Here is a 16,806-nt window from a genome sequence, read left to right as displayed (position 1 = left end):
GTTGCCGAGAGTGGTGCAGAGGTGATCCACTTACCTCGCAGCTGGAAATTCTGGAACACAGATACAATCTAGAGAATGTGCAGGCCTGGAACATGAAGGAAGCTGCTGAGAATAAAGCTGATCTACAGAAGAAGGCAGAGGAGCACACTGAAGGGAAAGGAAGCCAGAGCCCAAATGTGATTTCTGTTGCTTGCAACCAAAAGCCTCCTGGTACTTCCCAGGAGGGGAAGGTAACGAATCAAGGGTGTTTTATCAAGCCAGTTCCTGCCGTGGGCCCCTGGGCAAGGAGGGATGGAGATGACCCACAGGAGAGGGTCACAGGCCTCAGAGTTAGTCCGATCAAGGGGAAAAGAGCCAGGGTGTTTACCCATCAGCTCCTGTCAGGAAAGAAGCACTACTCTGCTTCACTGTGAATCCAACTAGAATCATCGAGAGTTTTGTACTAAATAGGGACACTTGGGTCCCACCTCCGGAGATCCCTGAATTAAGGAACCTGGGCTCTGGCCTGAGCACTGGAACTGGTAAGATCGCCCCAAGGGGTGCACATGCGTGGTATCCTCTGAGAAGCCCTGGTTTAGCTGATTTCTCAGATCCCTTTGAGCCTACAATCTGGGGCCTCCCTGAACAAGTTCAGCTGAGGATGGAAACCCTGAGAAGGTCACCAGTGCAGCTGGAGATAAATCACTTGTTGGCTGGGGTTGCAGCTGGTGGCGGCTTGAGAAATGAGGTTTTTGGCTCTAACTCCGTTGTTCGTGCTCCCGTGACCATAACGAAGCCGGACCGGCAGACTTTCTTTTTAGAAAGAAAAAAAAAATGTCAAGCATATTTTCCGAGGTTTAATTTCCTTGCAATGTCCTGAAGAAACCTTCCTAAAAGCTTATACTGCCTCAACCCCAGTCTCTGGTAATAACATCAAAGACTCTGAAACAGACCCAGTGTGACTTTGCTAAAGTAAACAAAATTCGAGGGAGGAGGGAAATTAAAAAGAGCATGGGTCTAGGGGAAGCCAAATCTCTTTCAAGAGGGTGAAAGAGGGAAGCTGGTTGGGGGCAGGGGCAGGGGCAGGGGGGGCAGAATTCTGAGTTTAAAATTCAGGAAAAGAAGGGAAATACATCAGGGTTGCCAGATTTAGCAAGTAAAAACCCAGGATGACTAGTTCAATTTGAATTTCAGATGAACAATGAATAATTTTTTTTACTGTCTAGTGTGTCCCGTGCAATATTGGGGGCATACTTAAATAGTGAGTGGGGGGGGGGGGCATCCTTAAACCAAAAATAGTATTCACTGCCTATCTGAAATTCAAATTGAAGTGGGCATCTTGGATTTCATCTGGTAACGCCAAAACACACAAATAGACTGGTCGCAACTGGTTAGAATGGTTAGAACACCCTTAAGGAGATGTCTGAGTTAAACTGAGTATCTCTGTGCTTAACTAGATGTCTCTGGTCTTACCTGCATGTCCGGGGCGGTGCAGGCATCTCAGGCCTTCTACCTGCAGCAGGGGAGGGAGTTCCACCTATCTGTAGGTGGACTGAGAGATGTGGAAAGAGCGGAAAAACGCGGAAAGAAAGGACGGCGTCCGTGGGGGTGGGGCGTGAGGCTCCTAGCATCCTTCAGCGCCCCCACCCCCACTCCCGCCCACCTCGTGCTACTCAGGCCCGAGAAGAGCTCCACTCCCGGTCCAGGGTGAGAATTTTTCCCTAAGCCAAGAAATCGGGGGACTGCAGCGCCCCAGACCCGCAGCGACGGGATCGGGGACCTAAGGTTTAACCAGATCCCCACCCCCAACGCCCCGCCAGTCCTGGCCACGGGCACATCCCGGGCTACCCCTTCCCCAGCTCCCTGCCCGCCCCCCCCCCCCCATGCCCTACACTTTTCCCTCCAGGCCTGCCTCCATCCACCGTCCTGTCTCTCCACCCCCATGCCCCCCAGATCGGGAAGCCGGAGCCCGCGGAGTGGTCAGCCGGGGTCGGGCGCGGCGGATCCCCTCCCCCAGGGGGACCCAGCTGCCAGGGGGCGGAGGTAAGGGAGCGGAGGCGCAGCTGGAAGCTCCCGCGGCCCCGCCTGCACCGCGCAGGCCAAGGTCAGAGTCCGAAGCCAGCGGCGGGCTGGGGCGACGTTACAGCCGCGTCACCGTGTGGAGAGCCCCGCGGGGCTGCCAGGAACTGGGTGCGCTCCCGAGCGGCCGGCGTCCGTCGCGGGGAGGTGACTCGGTGGCGATCGAAGCGCCACATCCTCGCGCCCACTTTCAAATCCCAGGAGCTGCCCCAAAGAAAATAATCCAGACCGAGAGAAAGAGAGAAGTCCGGATATAGTCACTGCGGCGTAGGGAAATGGTTCCCAAAAAATCGTGGTACATCAGCACAATGGCATTTTTTTTTTTTTATTTCTTCAGGCGTTCATTAGGTGCTCACTCGGTGAGGAGCGCCCTGACAGCTACTGGGTATAAGTGGGTCTCTTCTCCCCACCCACTCTTCCTGGGGTTCGCAGGCAAGAGCCTGGCGCTTACAAGCACAGACTCCAGAACCAGACAACGGAGTGGGTCACACTGATGGGCGTCCTCATCGGTGATACCTGGTGGAGAGAGAGGATTCAGTGAGGTAATGCTTGTGAAGTGTGTGGCACGGTGCCTGGTACGTAGTTAACGCTCTCAACAGTTCCCAGCTGTTGTTGTTGCCGTAACTGTTACTGCAGAAATGTGAGAGGGGCCCTCAAAGAAGGGTGCTCAAACCGTAACAGGATCACAGAGGAAGCTGTGCTAAGTGATGCAGTAAAAGGACACCTACGCTCTTAGGAGTCCACAGAAGAGGATGTGCTAAGTGCCCCAAAAGAAGAACGTGCCAGTTCTGAGAGCACAAAGAACATTTTGTTTCATTCCGCCTGGGGTGCTAGCTTAGCTGGGTCTCGAAGGATGCGTAGGCGTTTGCTGGGTGGACCAGAGACGAGAAGGCATTCCAGGTAGAAGCAAACACATGGGCTGAGAGGGGAGGAGAGAAGGGGCAGGGTGAATTCCTATAATGGTGTCTTGTGGAGAATCAGAGTGGTGTCTAGGAGTGCCACTCTTTACTTCTGCACACCTGTCCTCAGTCACAAGCTGGCCCACCTGCTGTGAACATCTGGACCTCGGCTCTGCATGCTCAAGACCCCACCAGGGCACCCTCCATCCAAGGTGAGGCCCACAGCCTTTTGGTGGCCTCTCGAACCCACTCAAGATGCTTGGAGGCCAACATCAAAAGGGAAGTTTCCTTTATCCTTTTCTTCCCACGATTCTCAGCCTCTTATAAATTTACTCACCCCCTTTCCAGCAACTTCTGAGCTCTTTATATCCAAAGATGCTGGGAGAAATAAGGGTGAGCTGTTATTGTGTCCATTGACTCAACTCCAAGTGAAAAACAATCCCAAGTTCTTGAAAGCAGGGATTTGGTGATAATATTAATCATGCTAGTTAACAAACATGATCACTTCCTCTCTCTCTCAAGCCCTTTGCATACACAGTCTCTCCAAATTGCTGTTCTTGGCCCCTGGTTTTAGATAATGCCACTGAGTGGAAGTGATTTGCTGAGGGCCACCCAGCTAGTAATGGTGAATCTGAGATTCAAACCCAGGGCTCTCTTACTCACGTTCATGCTCATACCACTGGGCCATGCTATTTAAGGAGCTAAACACTGGGGCGCCTGAGGGTTGCAGCCAGTTAACACCTGACTCTTGGCTTGGGCTCAGGTTGTGACCTCAAAGTTGTGAGATTGAGCCCACGTGGGACTCCACACTCAGCAGGGAATCTGCTTAAGACTCTCTTTCCCTGGGGGCGCCTGGGTGGCTCAGTGGGTTAAGCCCTGCGGCTCAGGTCATGATCTCGGGGTCCTGGGATCGAGTCCCACATCGGGCTCTCTGCTCGGCAGGGAGCCTGCTTCCTCCTCTCTCTCTGCCTGCCTCTCTGCCTACCTGTGATCTCTCTCGCTGTCAAATATTTAAAAAAAAAAAAAAAAGACTCTCTTTCCCTGAAAAACCATAAGAGACTCTTAATATCACAAAACAAACTGAGGGTTGCTGGGGGGAGGTGGGGTTGGGAGAGGGTGGTGGGGTTATGGACATTGGGGAGGGTATGTGCTATGGTGAGTGCTGTGAAGTGTGTAAACCTGGCGATTCACAGACCTGTGCCTCTGGGGCTAATAATGCATTATATGTTTATTAAAAAATTTTAAAATTAAAAAAAAAAGACTCTCTCTCCCTCACCCTCTGTCCCTCCCTCCCAAAATAAATAAATAAATCTTTACCCCCCCAAAAAGGGAAGCTAAACATGGGGTTTCTGGGTGGATCAGTCAGTTGAGCATCCAGCTCTTGATTTCTGCTCAGGTCATGATCTCAGGGTCGTGGGACTGAGCCCATGTGGGGCTCCATGATGGGCGTGGAGTTGGCTTTTGAATTCCCTCTCCCCCTCTCCCTCTGGCCCTCCCTCCACACTCGTGCTCTCTCCCTCTCAGTCGCTCTATATATAAAATAAATAAGTCTTTGGACAAGAAGAAGATAAACAAGCCTAGTGAGGGTTTCAATCAAGAGTACAGAGAAGGCAGGGCTCCTGACATGGTCCTCTGGGAAGCGGTTAGCTGGTGAAGTTGTCACAAGCTGGTAAGGGGCCACAGCCACGGACCCGAGTGTCACATACTGAGCGTCTTCTATGTGCCAGACACTGCTCTACATGTCATGTCGGTGTCAGGAGTCCACCCCAAACCAAAACCACATGAGGTCTTTCGACCAAGGGGATTTTGTATAGGGGATCTGGTTTGCAGCTCTGACTTGCCTAGAGGAGCCAAACAGGGCAGCGAGGTGACCCGGAGGTTTGTAACAGCAGGATGTCATTGCTGTCACCACTGGGACCAAGACAGGAAGGGACACAGGAGAAGGTAGGTTGACCAGAGCCCATGGTTCAAGACTGCCTGGCAGGCACCAGAGCCAACTGGTGCCCCTCCAGGTAGTTATTTTTATCCCATTTTAAAGATGAGGAAACAGAACTGCAGAGGTTTAGAAATGGAAACCGACCAAGATGAAGCACTGTTGAGGTCAGTGGAGCCCTGGTTCAAACCCAGGTCAGTGTGTCTGTCTTCACAGCTCAGGTCAAGCCAGTCACCACAGGGACTTTGCACACCATGAAGAATTCAGCAGCAAAAGAAGGCAGTCTAGGAACTTCCAAAGCCTTGACCCCTCAGGGGTCAAGGCTCAAGGGCCCTGGGGTGACAGTGGTGTTCACATCAGCTTCCCTTCCTGCCCACCAAGTCCCAGTTGTAGCTGGGCAGTAAAGTCAGATGAAGCCACAGCCTGACTCTGGTGTTGGGATGAAGGGTGATTTCCATCTTCTTCTTTGTGCTCCTCTGTGTTTTCCAAATTTTCCCCAAGGAATAGGCACATTGTCATCAATGAGAAAGACAGAAAATCTTCAGGTAACACCAAGCCGGTAGCGGCTTCCAGATGAAGCCTTTCACAGGAAAAAAATTGGGGTGAAAGATGCTTGTAGGAGGGCAGACTGGCTTGCCTCCATCCTTCAGCCTCCTCCCCTGGGAGGAGACAGACCCACGGGGTCTGCCCCTCACAAACACATACACCCCACACATACATGTATCACACACATGAACACACACATGGTCTTACATGCACAACATGTGTGTGCACGACACGCATTTGCTCACACATACACATGTAAAAGGCACACGTACACAGGCACTGACACGCATGCATACACCCAGGTACATGGACATAAGCCAAACTGTAGCCTCTTGTGTATCACACACATACATGTGCACACACCACACCCATTCACACACAGGCAGACATCATATACATGTACACACCACACACACGTGCACGTAGCCATTACACACATCACACGCACACACACAGGCTCATTCTGTTTTGCCTTTAAAATAGGACTTGGCAACATTTTCCCAGCACAACAGGCTCACAAGGCTTTCTCTGGACTCGCAGCACGTCTGTTGGAACCTAGAACGGGCCGCCCAGCTGAATCTCAGGGATGTGGTCCAGAGAGCCCTTCCGTCTGTGACCATGGCAGAAGGCTCTGCCTGTGCCCTTGAGCATAGAGCAGCTAGGCAGGAGTTTGCCTCTCACACCCAGAAGGGCTGCCCTGGACCTGCTTCCTCCGAAGCAGCCCCACACTCACTTGAAGAAGTGGCTGAAGTTGGGGCGCCTGGGTGGCTCAGTGGGTTAAAGCCTCTGCCTTCGGCTCAGGTCATGATCTCAGGGTCCTGGGATCAAGCCCTGCATCCGGCTCCCTGCTCACCAGGGAGCCTGCTTCCTCCTCTCTCTCTGCCTGCCTCGCTGCCTACTTGTGATTCTGTCTGTCAAATAAATAAAATCTTAAAAAAAAAATACTTAAAAAGAAAAAGAAAATGCTTTAAAAGAAGTGGCCGAAGTTGGCAGAGTTCACACTTGCCCCCGGGGGGAGGGCAGGTGTGGGGGAAGCTTATGTGGCCAGACCCACCGGAGCCCTCCAAAGGCCTTTCAAGTCGGAATGCTCGAGTCAAGCCCCTGCTTCTCTATGGGCCTGAGTTTCCTCGTCTGTCGTGGGAAGGACCCCTCAGCTCCATAGCCCCACACAGCACGTTCCCTGCGTGCTGCATTCAGCCTGCAGTCCGAGCCTCCTGGCTTACAGGCAGTGGGAGAGGGATTTGATTCAGAGGACGGAGCACACCCAAAGTCCTCAGCTTTATTTATTCCTCGGGCTCTCACAGTCCCTGCCACTATAAATATGCATGTGGCTCACTCCACCAGCAAGCCCAGATGGTCTGGGGGCAGGCTGGTGGGGAGAAGGGGAATCCCCCCAGCGGTGCATTTACTCCAGTGCCCCGCAGGGGAACCACCCCCAAGTGGTTTGCCAAAAACATCTGCCCACATGTTTCCTGGATGAAATGAAATACTGAGCAGCAAAGGGCCTGGGATGGGAGGGGACAGCTGTGAGGTAAGGGCCTCCGGGGTGGTCTAGAACAGGAAGAGGGTGGCAGGCACCACAAATGCAGGTGTGGGGGCAGGGTCACATGGGTTAGTCATGGGCCTGGAGCCGTTGGTGGCGGGCTAAGATGCCCCCCTGGAGCAAGGAACCTTCCAAACAGGGATGCCGCAGCAGAGATTGAATGTAGGCGTTCTGGTTCTTTAGACAAAGACCTTGTCCGTCCCAACACAGGATGAGTGAGGACAGGAAATCCTCTTGAAATGACCTTGAAATGAACTTAGCATCCCCTGGAAGAAGGGAATGAACCCTGTATAGTCCAAGGAGTACAGAGTGGTCTTTTACGGAGAGCCAGCCTGGCTCTCTGGTGCCATGTTCCTCTCCACAGGGTAAGGAACTGGTGGGGCCAAGAGGACACACCCCACTGGGCGATCCCACATACCCCCTTATCCTCAGGGAGCATCCATAGGCCCAAGGAATGGCATGTCTGTAAGATGTTTACGTGGTAGCTGCTGTAGTCAGGGTCCCATCTGGAAAAGAGGCTGGCCCAAGCGGTTTAATGGTGATTTAATATAAGAAAGAGCTACAACCGTGACAGAAGAGCTGGAAACCGAAACAGGGAAGGGTAAGGCAGTGCAGATTAGAAACAGCAAGAAAATGCTCCTTCCCTAGCGTTGGAGGGACAGAGGAAGGGAGGGCATTATCAGGGGCTGGAACTGAGACCAGCAGGACCTAGGACTGTGGGGGATGGGTGGACACAGCCCTTACTGGAGACACTACTTGAAGCCGAGAAGACCAAAGAGAGCCTTTCCCCAGCTTCTCCCTTCCTCCGCACCATCTCTCACCAGGGCCTTCCATTGGCTGAAACTACAGGAAGCCCGATTGAAGGGGAGCCTGGGAAATGTAGTCCACAGGGTCAGGCATCCGCGAGACTGCTGAGCAGGAAAGGATCAGGGACGGATAGGACAGCATGTAAGAAAACAGCAGGTCCCTCAGCCTTCATTTTATGATGGGGTGAAAATGTCTCTTGTGCCTACAAGGGTAGGTTGCCTCAGCTGACATCTTTGAGTCTCTTCTGATCATACAGCAATGGAGAGGGTGAGCAGGGAGGGAGCAGTCTCTGCTACCCCAGGTCCCCATCAGGAGGGAGAGTGGGAGAATGACCTCAGGTAGGCACCACAGGTCACCTGACTGTGGTCTGGAGAGCTGGGATGTCTGGACTCCCAACACTTGAGGTTCGCAGGAGTGGCTGGCCAGCATTCCCAGCAAGTAAGTACCAGTAGCAGCAGTCACTCTTAATGAGTCATCTATTAATCTAGGCTAATCTAGCTTCATGCTTTAATAGGATTGTTTCATTTAATTCCTTTAACAGCCCTCTAAGATAAGTGCCAAGAGTGTCTCCATGAAACACAGAAAAAAAATTATAGAAAAAAAGATGATGTGTCCCAGGTATCCTCAAATAATCAAACAAAGTCAAAGTCCTAAAACTGAAGAATGAGAACATTCCAGAAGGTTCGAGTATGCAGTGTGGCTACGTGAAGCCAAATGAAACCTTCAGGTCAACATAGTCTTTTATCATGTGGATAGAAAAATAATTAACTTCTGGGGACGTTCGTTCTATGTAACAAAGGATGCATCATTACTATATATGTTTTCGTTGAGTAGTTATTTGATACTGAATGAGATTCAACATTGTAAAAGTTTCACATGACGTGCTATAAAATATGGATGAAGAAATGGAAGATCAGAGAGGCGGAGTAACCTGCCCAGGGCCACGCAGCTTGTCGTGACAGACCTGGTATCACTCAGGGGAGTAACTGCTAATTAACCCTCTACATACTATTGATGTTTCCCCACCTGTCCAGTCAAGTTCAAAGCTCCTGATCCCCGAGCTGAGGTGGGTGAGGGAGGGGGGGTGACATTGGACATGCATGTTCTGGCAGCATCCTGAGCCAAGTACAGACTGGGGGAGAGTGTGGTGTCATCAGTGTGTCCCTGTCAGCACAGTGAGTCCGCTGCATGCTAACAGAGCAAAGCCAGAATATTCCCCCAGTGGGACAGCAAAGAGTCAATTGTCAGAAGTTTCTCTGGCTCTCCCTGGCTTTTTCCTTGAAACCAATAAAAAGACCACATCATAAGGGAACTATGGAGCTCTTCAAACACAGAGGTCAAACACAGAGTCCCAGAGGGGTTGGGTGACTTGCCCAAGGTCACACAGCTGGTGAGAGGAAAACCACACAGCACCAGCAAAGGCACCTGCAAATCTGTTTCGGGGTCTGCTTCCTCTCTCCTCTTTGCTATTACCAAGTTTCGTTTAAACCTAGAGGGCAGAATGGGTGAGATCTGGTTTTTCCCACACTCCTTCACAGGTTCTAAGCCAGATTTTACACTTGAACTGAAAGTTTTAAGTTTTAGAAAAGAAATTAAGTTTTAAGACATGGCTCTCTCCCTCCTTTACACCTCAAATATGTTAGAACCTTCTTTTCCCAGACTCCCCAAAATATATTTAATCTCTAGGGTCAGAATATATTTATATTTTATGGCCAGAAAAGAGGAATTTGTGAGTTTCCCCATTCCTGGTGAGACCAGGTCAGGGGAAGAAGGGCTCACTCATCTCAGCTCGGGTCTGCCGTCTTGGACACCAGGCCTCTCATCCATCTCCGGTCAGGGAGCTGTGGGTCTCCATCCCACAGGCCTCTCTAGGCTGTGTTTGGGGGAAGGATTAATACTCTGCCACAATTCATGAGCCACGGGGGTCAGTGGTGTTGACACCTGGAGTTCTGGCTCATGACTAATGAGCTGCAGAGGACAGAAGACAAATTCTTCCTCACTCAGAGATGGACGGTCTAGCCGAGAGCTGAGCTACTTCTGAATTCAAGCGTGGTGTTTCATCAGTTAGCTCTTGCTAGGTAACAAACCACCCCAAAGCTTAGTGGTTTAAAACAACAATCATGAGGGACACCTGGGTGGCTCAGTCGGTTAAGTACCTGCCTTCAGCTCTGGTCATGATCCCAGGATCCTGGGATCAAGTCCCGCATCGGGCTCCTTGCTCAGCAGGGAGCAGGCTTTCCCTATCCCTCTGCCTCCCACTCCCCCTGCTTGTGCTCTCTCCTTCTCTCTATCTTTAGGGGAAAAAAAAAAATTCATGTAGTCAGCTCAGGAGTCTGCAGGTCAACCATCTAGTCTGGGCTCTGATGAGAGGCTCTTCCGGTCCCAGCTGGGATCGCCCTTGCACCTCCGGCCAGCTGCTGGGTTTGCTGAGCCTTGGTGGTCAAGGATGGCTTGGCTGAGATGCCGTGTCTCTGTAGCCTGGGCTTTCTACATGCTGGCCGGCGGGATCCCAAGACAAGAGCAGGGTTACTCAAGGCCTCTTGGGGCCCAGGTTTAGAATGGTCAGTCATTTTACCATATTCCAATGGCCAAGTCATTCGTCACAAGGCTAGACCTGACTTAAGGATTAGGAAACTGGCCCCCGCTCTTGCTGGGAGAACCTGCAAGGTCACATTGCAAAAAGGCCAGAAGGTAGAGAGGAAAGAAGGACACTTACCAGGTTCACAAATGATCTTCCCCAGATGTCCCTTCCAAATTCTTCCTAGACGCTCAGGAAGAAAATACATATACATATCTATTGAATAGAATCGTCCGTCCAAGCAAGGATTTGGGGGCCCCAGCCTGGTGTGCACCCACTAAGGGTGGGCCTTAGGTCTCAGCAGTGGGCGAGCCCTCCAGCCGTGGTGAGCTCGAGCCTGGGAATCCTGGTTCATGCTGGCCAGTGCTACATCGTTAGAACTCTTGTGAGCCTGTTGTGAAACCATCCCAGCTTGAAAGTGGCCATGGTGGCAGTATTTCGACAGCACAGGCACGAGGCATCACCACAACTCAGAGTGTTTTTCTCCCAGAGAGCTGGTGTGTAAGTACACCACTGCCCTTAAGCCAAAGAAAACACGTTCTCTTCCAGTCTCCTGAATAAGGTGGGTGGATGCCCAGCGAAGGAGTCTAACATGCTAGTCAGCACGTCATGAGGGCAGACCAGGAAGGTCAACTCAGAGGCTGGGGACTTGTAGGGGAGGGGTCTCAGAGTCCCCTAGGGACGTGAGATTAGGTCAGGCATCCTGGAGGAGGTGGCCTTTCAGCTGGGCTCCAAAGCATAAATAAAAGTTGCCGTGGCCAGAGAATGGGGATGAGGCTGCAAGTGTACTGTTTAGAATCCATTTGGCTCCCAGTGACAACAAAACCCAAGTGACAGTGACTCAAGCAAATCAGAAGCCTGATTTTTCTCCCCACAGCAATCTTGGAAAGGAAATGGTCCAGGAACAGGCTGTGCCTCCTGCCCTGCCCTTTAGCCCACCCCATGTTCTAGAATCTCAGAGAGCAGGTGCAGGACCTTCCCCCATCTCTCCCTTTCTTGGGAGTAGGGGATCATTTAATGGCCCCGAAATTGACATCCAGCTTCCTTCCTTGCTGGGTGACATTGGATGGGTTGCTTAACCTTTCTGACTCCAGGACTGCAACTTGGGAAAATGGAGAGAAAGCGATGCATGGGGACTCAGGGGGTGGCCCTGTGCAGAACCTAGCACGACAGCTGACCCAGGGTGGGCACTCAGGGGAGAGAGGGTGTGAGTGAGAAAGAGACACAGAGACAGAGGGACAGAGACATTGCTCCTTCTTTCCAGACTTCAGCCAACCTCTCTCTCGGCTTCTGTCTTGTCTGAGAAGTGAGGCTGCCCTTTTTCCTGGGCGTGTGTGGGTGGGATGATTGCGGTGGGGAGAAGGTCCTAGGGGCCTGACCTTATGGAATTTGGTTTTACGTGGGCAGCTTTGCTGAACCTTGACCACTTCCGCCTAGCCATTTCAAACAAAGGGTCCATGGGGGACGCCTGGCCCCAGCTTCCCACCTGTCCACCTTCACCACCAGCCTATGACCCCCAGGAGAGGGCTAAGCCAGCCACGCCTGTCTGCAAAGTCCTCTTTGGGAAGCAGTGCACCTTCTCCAAAGTCAAGGGGTAAGGCAGTCTGGTTGTGGCAAAGCCCCAGTACAACCAGGGGATAGGCGAGGGCGGGAGGTCTGCTCGGTCAGTGATCCAAGCAAATATTTAGCAGATCAATGCTCAAGGTTGACCTTGATAGTTCATCACCTGGGTCATCGGGAAGTGGCTTCCAGATGCTCTCCCCCGCACTTTCCTTCACTGAGGCCTTCGCTTTCTGGGACAGGCATTTCTGGCTGGGGTCAGCAGTTCACCCAACCCCCCAGCCCCTGGGCTAGAGCTCCTTGCTTTGCCCCCCTAACTGGTCCCAGGACAACTTATCTCCCCCAGAGTAAGCAGCCAGGGAAGGCAAGCATCCAGCCCTGCGCTCTGTCCAGCTTGCTAGCTCTCCCCGAAACCGCTCAGCCACACATCCCTGGCCCCCCTCCATCTGGCGAGGACGTCCCTCTCCCAGGCCCCGGAGGGAAAGAGACTTGGAGGGAGCTGGACCCACATCCCACTGCAGCTGGAGAGGGAGCCCTGTGCTTTCTCAGAAAGCTGCTGAGTGTTGCCCAGAGCCAAGAGCCAAGAGCGCAGCACCGCCTCTCAGGGCGCTTTGTTCCACTTACTGGAGGGCTAAAAATACACTGGCACCGCCAAAGGCAGCCCTCGAGAGCCCAGGGAAGCAGCGGGGACTCGGTATCCTGGCACCTGGCACAATTAGAAGGAGAAACGCAGTCCCTCCCTTAACACAGAATTCACCGGCCCCCTGGGTCCCCGCACCCGCTTTGTCTCCCAGACTCCCCCTTATGTTTCTTCTTCTTGAACGTGTGGGGTTCCCTGCACCCTTGCTCTACCCTGTCCCCACCCCTGCTTTCTTCCTCTTTCCCTGGCCTGGGCCACCTTCATCCCTGGTGGGAGCCTGGGGCTTCCTACTTGACTGTGCTTTTACACATGTCGAAACAGCAACTCTCCTGTAAAATACCCAGGAAGCTTCGAATTCCTCCCCCAAAGCCACAATTAGTGGCAAGGCTTAAAATGAAAATCTCCTTAGCAGGCAACAACCCAGGGGCTTAAATTCAAGAACTATGTACTGACACTCGGCTTCAATCGGTCTTCATCTTTCCAGGACCTCAAGCCTCTTGGAGAATCTGGTGGAAGCTATGGACCCAGAAAAATGGCTCAGAAGCAACCTTCTCCAAGTAGTTTTAAGGCATTCATGGATAGTGGGAGCCCTATCCAGGAACCCTCTAAACCCCAACACACATCTCCAAGCCAGGAACCCTTGGTTGACTGGAAGCCAGGCACTGAACTGGACCCTGAGCTGGGAAGATAAGAGAGGAGACTAATTTGGGGACACAAAGCAGCCAGCACGGTTGCATTTTGAAAGAGGTAAGAGCCAGGGGCCTTGGGCTTGGGGAGGGGGCAACAAGAGTGTGAGGGAGAACGGGGTACACCCGAATGGAGTTTTGAAAGACAAACAAGATTCTACCAGAAGAAAATGCAGGGTGAGGGATTCGTGTACAGAATGCATGTTCTTCGCAGGGCATACAGAGGAAAGCGTGTTTGAAAGCTGGGTCAGCCTGATGACTGGCACAGGCTAAGCAGGGCGAGTCTATTGGTTTTCTGTGGCCGAGTAACAAACCACCACACCCTCAGAGGCTTCAAACAGCACACACTAATTATCTTACAGTGTCCATGGGTCAGGAGTGAGCATAGCTCTGCTGGGGTCTTTGCTCGCTCCATGCAAAAGGTTTTCAACTGGGGCTGTGATTTCATCTGATGCTTAATGAGGGGAAAAATGTGCTTCCCAGTTCATGCAGGTGGTGGGCAGAATTCATTTCCTGGCAAGTCCAGGACGGAGAGCCCCAGCTTCCTCCTGGCCAGAGGCTGGAGGCTGGGCTCGGCTCCTTGAGGCCAGCCTCAGCTCCTTGAGACCACCTATGGTTTCCAGAGGCCGCCCCCAGGTGCTCACCTCATGGTCCTCTCCATAGGCAGCTCACAGGGCAGCTCACAGGACAGCTATGGGCTTTTTTCAAAGCCAGCAGGAGATGTTCTCTCAATGAAGTCAGCTAAGACAGTCTCTTCTGTGACCTAACCTAGTGAAGGAGTGACATCCCCTCACCTTTGCTGTATCCTATTGGCTAGCAGCAAGTCATGGGTTTGAAGGCATTTAAGGGGAGAAGATTATACAGGCGATAACAAAAAAAAGAGTGGAGATCCTGCAGCCTACTTAGAATCCAGCCTCCCACAGGAAGACTTAGCCTAATGGCGAAGGTCTTGTAGACTGGAGTTAGGAGTTAAGAACTTGATTCCATGAGACCTAAAAAGCCACTGGAAGGAGTGGAGAAGGAAGGATAAGAGCAGAGGCAAAATAAATAAATAAAATCTTTTTTAAAAAAGAGAGAGAGAGAGAGCAGAGGCAAAGAATCCATTGCCCTTTCGGAAGATGATTGCCCTGATTCAGAGGCAGAGAATGAGGAGCTGTCCCATGGGGATGGCACTCAGTGACGGGGGAATGGACAGCTCCACATGGGAAGGAGACACCGAATTTAACTTTGGTCTAGTGGTTCTCAGCTGGTTGTGGATCAGCCACGTAGGGATATCTGGTGGGAAGTTGGAAATGTGAGATTTAGAGCTCATGAGGTAAGGAGGAAACAAGAGACTAGATCCCGTAGTCAGTGCTACCAGGGGGTAGATGAAGTAATGGGGCAAAGTGAGAGAGAACCAAGGAGGCACCCTCAAAGGAAGAAGGAGCCAGGCTGAGAGGCAGGAGAAGTGTGAGGGTGCTACAGGAAGGCTTCTTGGAACTCTTGTTCAAAGCCACAGGGAGGCTCAGCAAACAAGACGACAACCGACAGGCTTCGGTGACGACCGCCAGAGAGCAGTCTCAGAGGGGCAGGGTGTCCAGGTCAGTGAGAGGCTGAAGAGGGTCAATCACTCCTTCAAGAAGGAACATGGCTGTAATTCTGAGAGCACATTTGAGGGTGAGGAAGGGAGGAGGAGAAGAAGAAAGGGATGGATACAGAGTGGACGGGGGAGATTCTGAGAGGGACAAACTTGCTGGCCTAAAAGCTGAGACCCAGCAAACTCACCCTGAATGTTCCCTTTCCTGCTTTGCCCCAACCCTCCTACCAGGGGACAGTGGGTAGGCCCAAGACAAGCCGAAGAAGGAAGCGACTTGGCAATAGAACACATCTGGGACCCTTGAACCTTGCCCCCAACCTTGGGCTTGTCCTAGCTGTTACAAGAAGCTTAAAAGGGAAGACTCAGTGGGACCCAGGCAGCTGTGAGGGCTTCTGGATAGCACACAAAGCATCCCGCTCTTACATTTTCTTGGGGAGTGGAACCCAGTGCAGCCCTGGGGCAGATGGCATGTCCCCAAAACAGCCGCAGCAGTATTTCCCACTGCATATGCTCATTTACAACATGGCTTTGACGCTCTCTCATCAAGAGGTGGGGTCTGTGTCCCTTCACCTTGAACCTGGTGGGCCTTTGTGACCACTTCCACTAGTAGAGTCTGGCAGAAACGAGGTTGGGTGACCTCATCCTCATGGTGGGACCCCACAGCTGGACAGGCCATGCAGCTTCCACAGGTGTCTTTTTCTTGGGACATGTGTCTTTGAAGCCCAGAGCCATGGTGTAATACATCCAGTTATCCTCAAGTCGCCATAAAAAGAGACCCTCCCCTGCCAGCCCAGCCTCAGCTGAGCTCCCAGCCAACACTTGAGCCCTCAGGCCGCACTTCTCGCAATGACTCTTGATCGCAATGACTCTTGATCGTAGTCTGCCTTGTTCTCCTGGGGAATTCATGAGGCGCTGCCCCGTCGCCCCTGCTGTGCATTCTCTGGGAAGGCCAGCTTTATTCCCCCAGATACACTCTTCCCAAGCCCCGGAGTAAGTGAGAAGCAAGTAGTCCCCAGGACGAGTGTCCTGCTGCTGATAGGCACAGGTCACCTGCCCAGCTCCCAGCTCCCCCCCACTCCACTCCAGGAAACATGGAAAATCCAGAGACCATCCCAGGCCCAGCTGCACTCCAGGAGGAACCTGGGCAGGCGGCCCAGAATTACACAAAATGGACTTTGGGCTGATTGCCCAAGCTGGACTAACACCCCCACCTTCTTAGAAAGGGCACTCTTTCTGGAACCAAGGCCACAGCTTGTCACGAAAGCCAGATGTTGGCAGAGCAGATCTGATAGGGCAGGAGGGTCCCATTGGAGTAGAGGAAGCCCATCGCTGATGCCTCCCCCAGCCTGCCAGTCAGGGGAGGGAAAGGAGACCCTCACATGCACAGAACACAGATAATCCAGATTGCTACAGGTGGCCCAGCTGCTCCCAAGAAGGGACTCAAAGGCATTGGGACTCATCCCCCTCATCCCAGCCATCAGCAGTGAGATAGCTTGGAAGCATAATGAGATGGTGCTCCTTACAGCAAAACCCGTAAGAACCAGTTACTTCATGAAGAAAAGTTACTTCATATCCTGGATTTGTGTTAGAATGTAACTTACACCGCTACCTGGGGCATCTCAGCTAGGATTTGACTGCTCACTTAAATTGTTTTAATTCTGTTATCCATTTCTTCAACAAATATTCAGTGAGCATCTACTGTGTGCAAAGAACCATAAGAAAAAGACACAGATTCATAAATAAATGGGTGTGTGGCTATGGAAAGGACACCCCTTGAACAGTGGTTCCCAACCCGGGTCCCTGGGGACATTTGTCAGCATCTGCGGACATTTTTGACTTCTAGTGGGCAGAGGCCAGGGATGCTGCTGAGTATCCCTACAGTGCACAGGACAGCCCCACACCACAGAGAATCATGTGGCCTCAAATCTCTTTAGTGCTGAGATGGAGAAACCCGATCTAGAAGGAGACACAAAAAACAGG

At 52.1% G+C, this 16,806-nt stretch overlaps 1 long non-coding RNA gene across 1 annotated transcript in view; it reads right to left on the bottom strand.

Moving 5' to 3' along the window:
• Positions 1 to 2,425: 2,425 nt before the first annotated feature.
• Positions 2,426 to 16,806, bottom strand: part of LOC123926438 — a 40,856-nt gene continuing 26,475 nt past the window's right edge. The window contains exon 3 of the long non-coding RNA XR_006815265.1: positions 2,426 to 2,574. This is a non-coding gene — a long non-coding RNA (uncharacterized LOC123926438). The remainder of the gene's footprint in view (positions 2,575 to 16,806) is intronic.

The sequence above is a fragment of the Meles meles genome, chromosome 16 (genome assembly GCF_922984935.1).
Source record: "Meles meles chromosome 16, mMelMel3.1 paternal haplotype, whole genome shotgun sequence".
Classification (NCBI taxonomy): domain Eukaryota; kingdom Metazoa; phylum Chordata; class Mammalia; order Carnivora; family Mustelidae; genus Meles; species Meles meles.
This window is presented reverse-complemented; position numbering and strand designations above follow the sequence as displayed.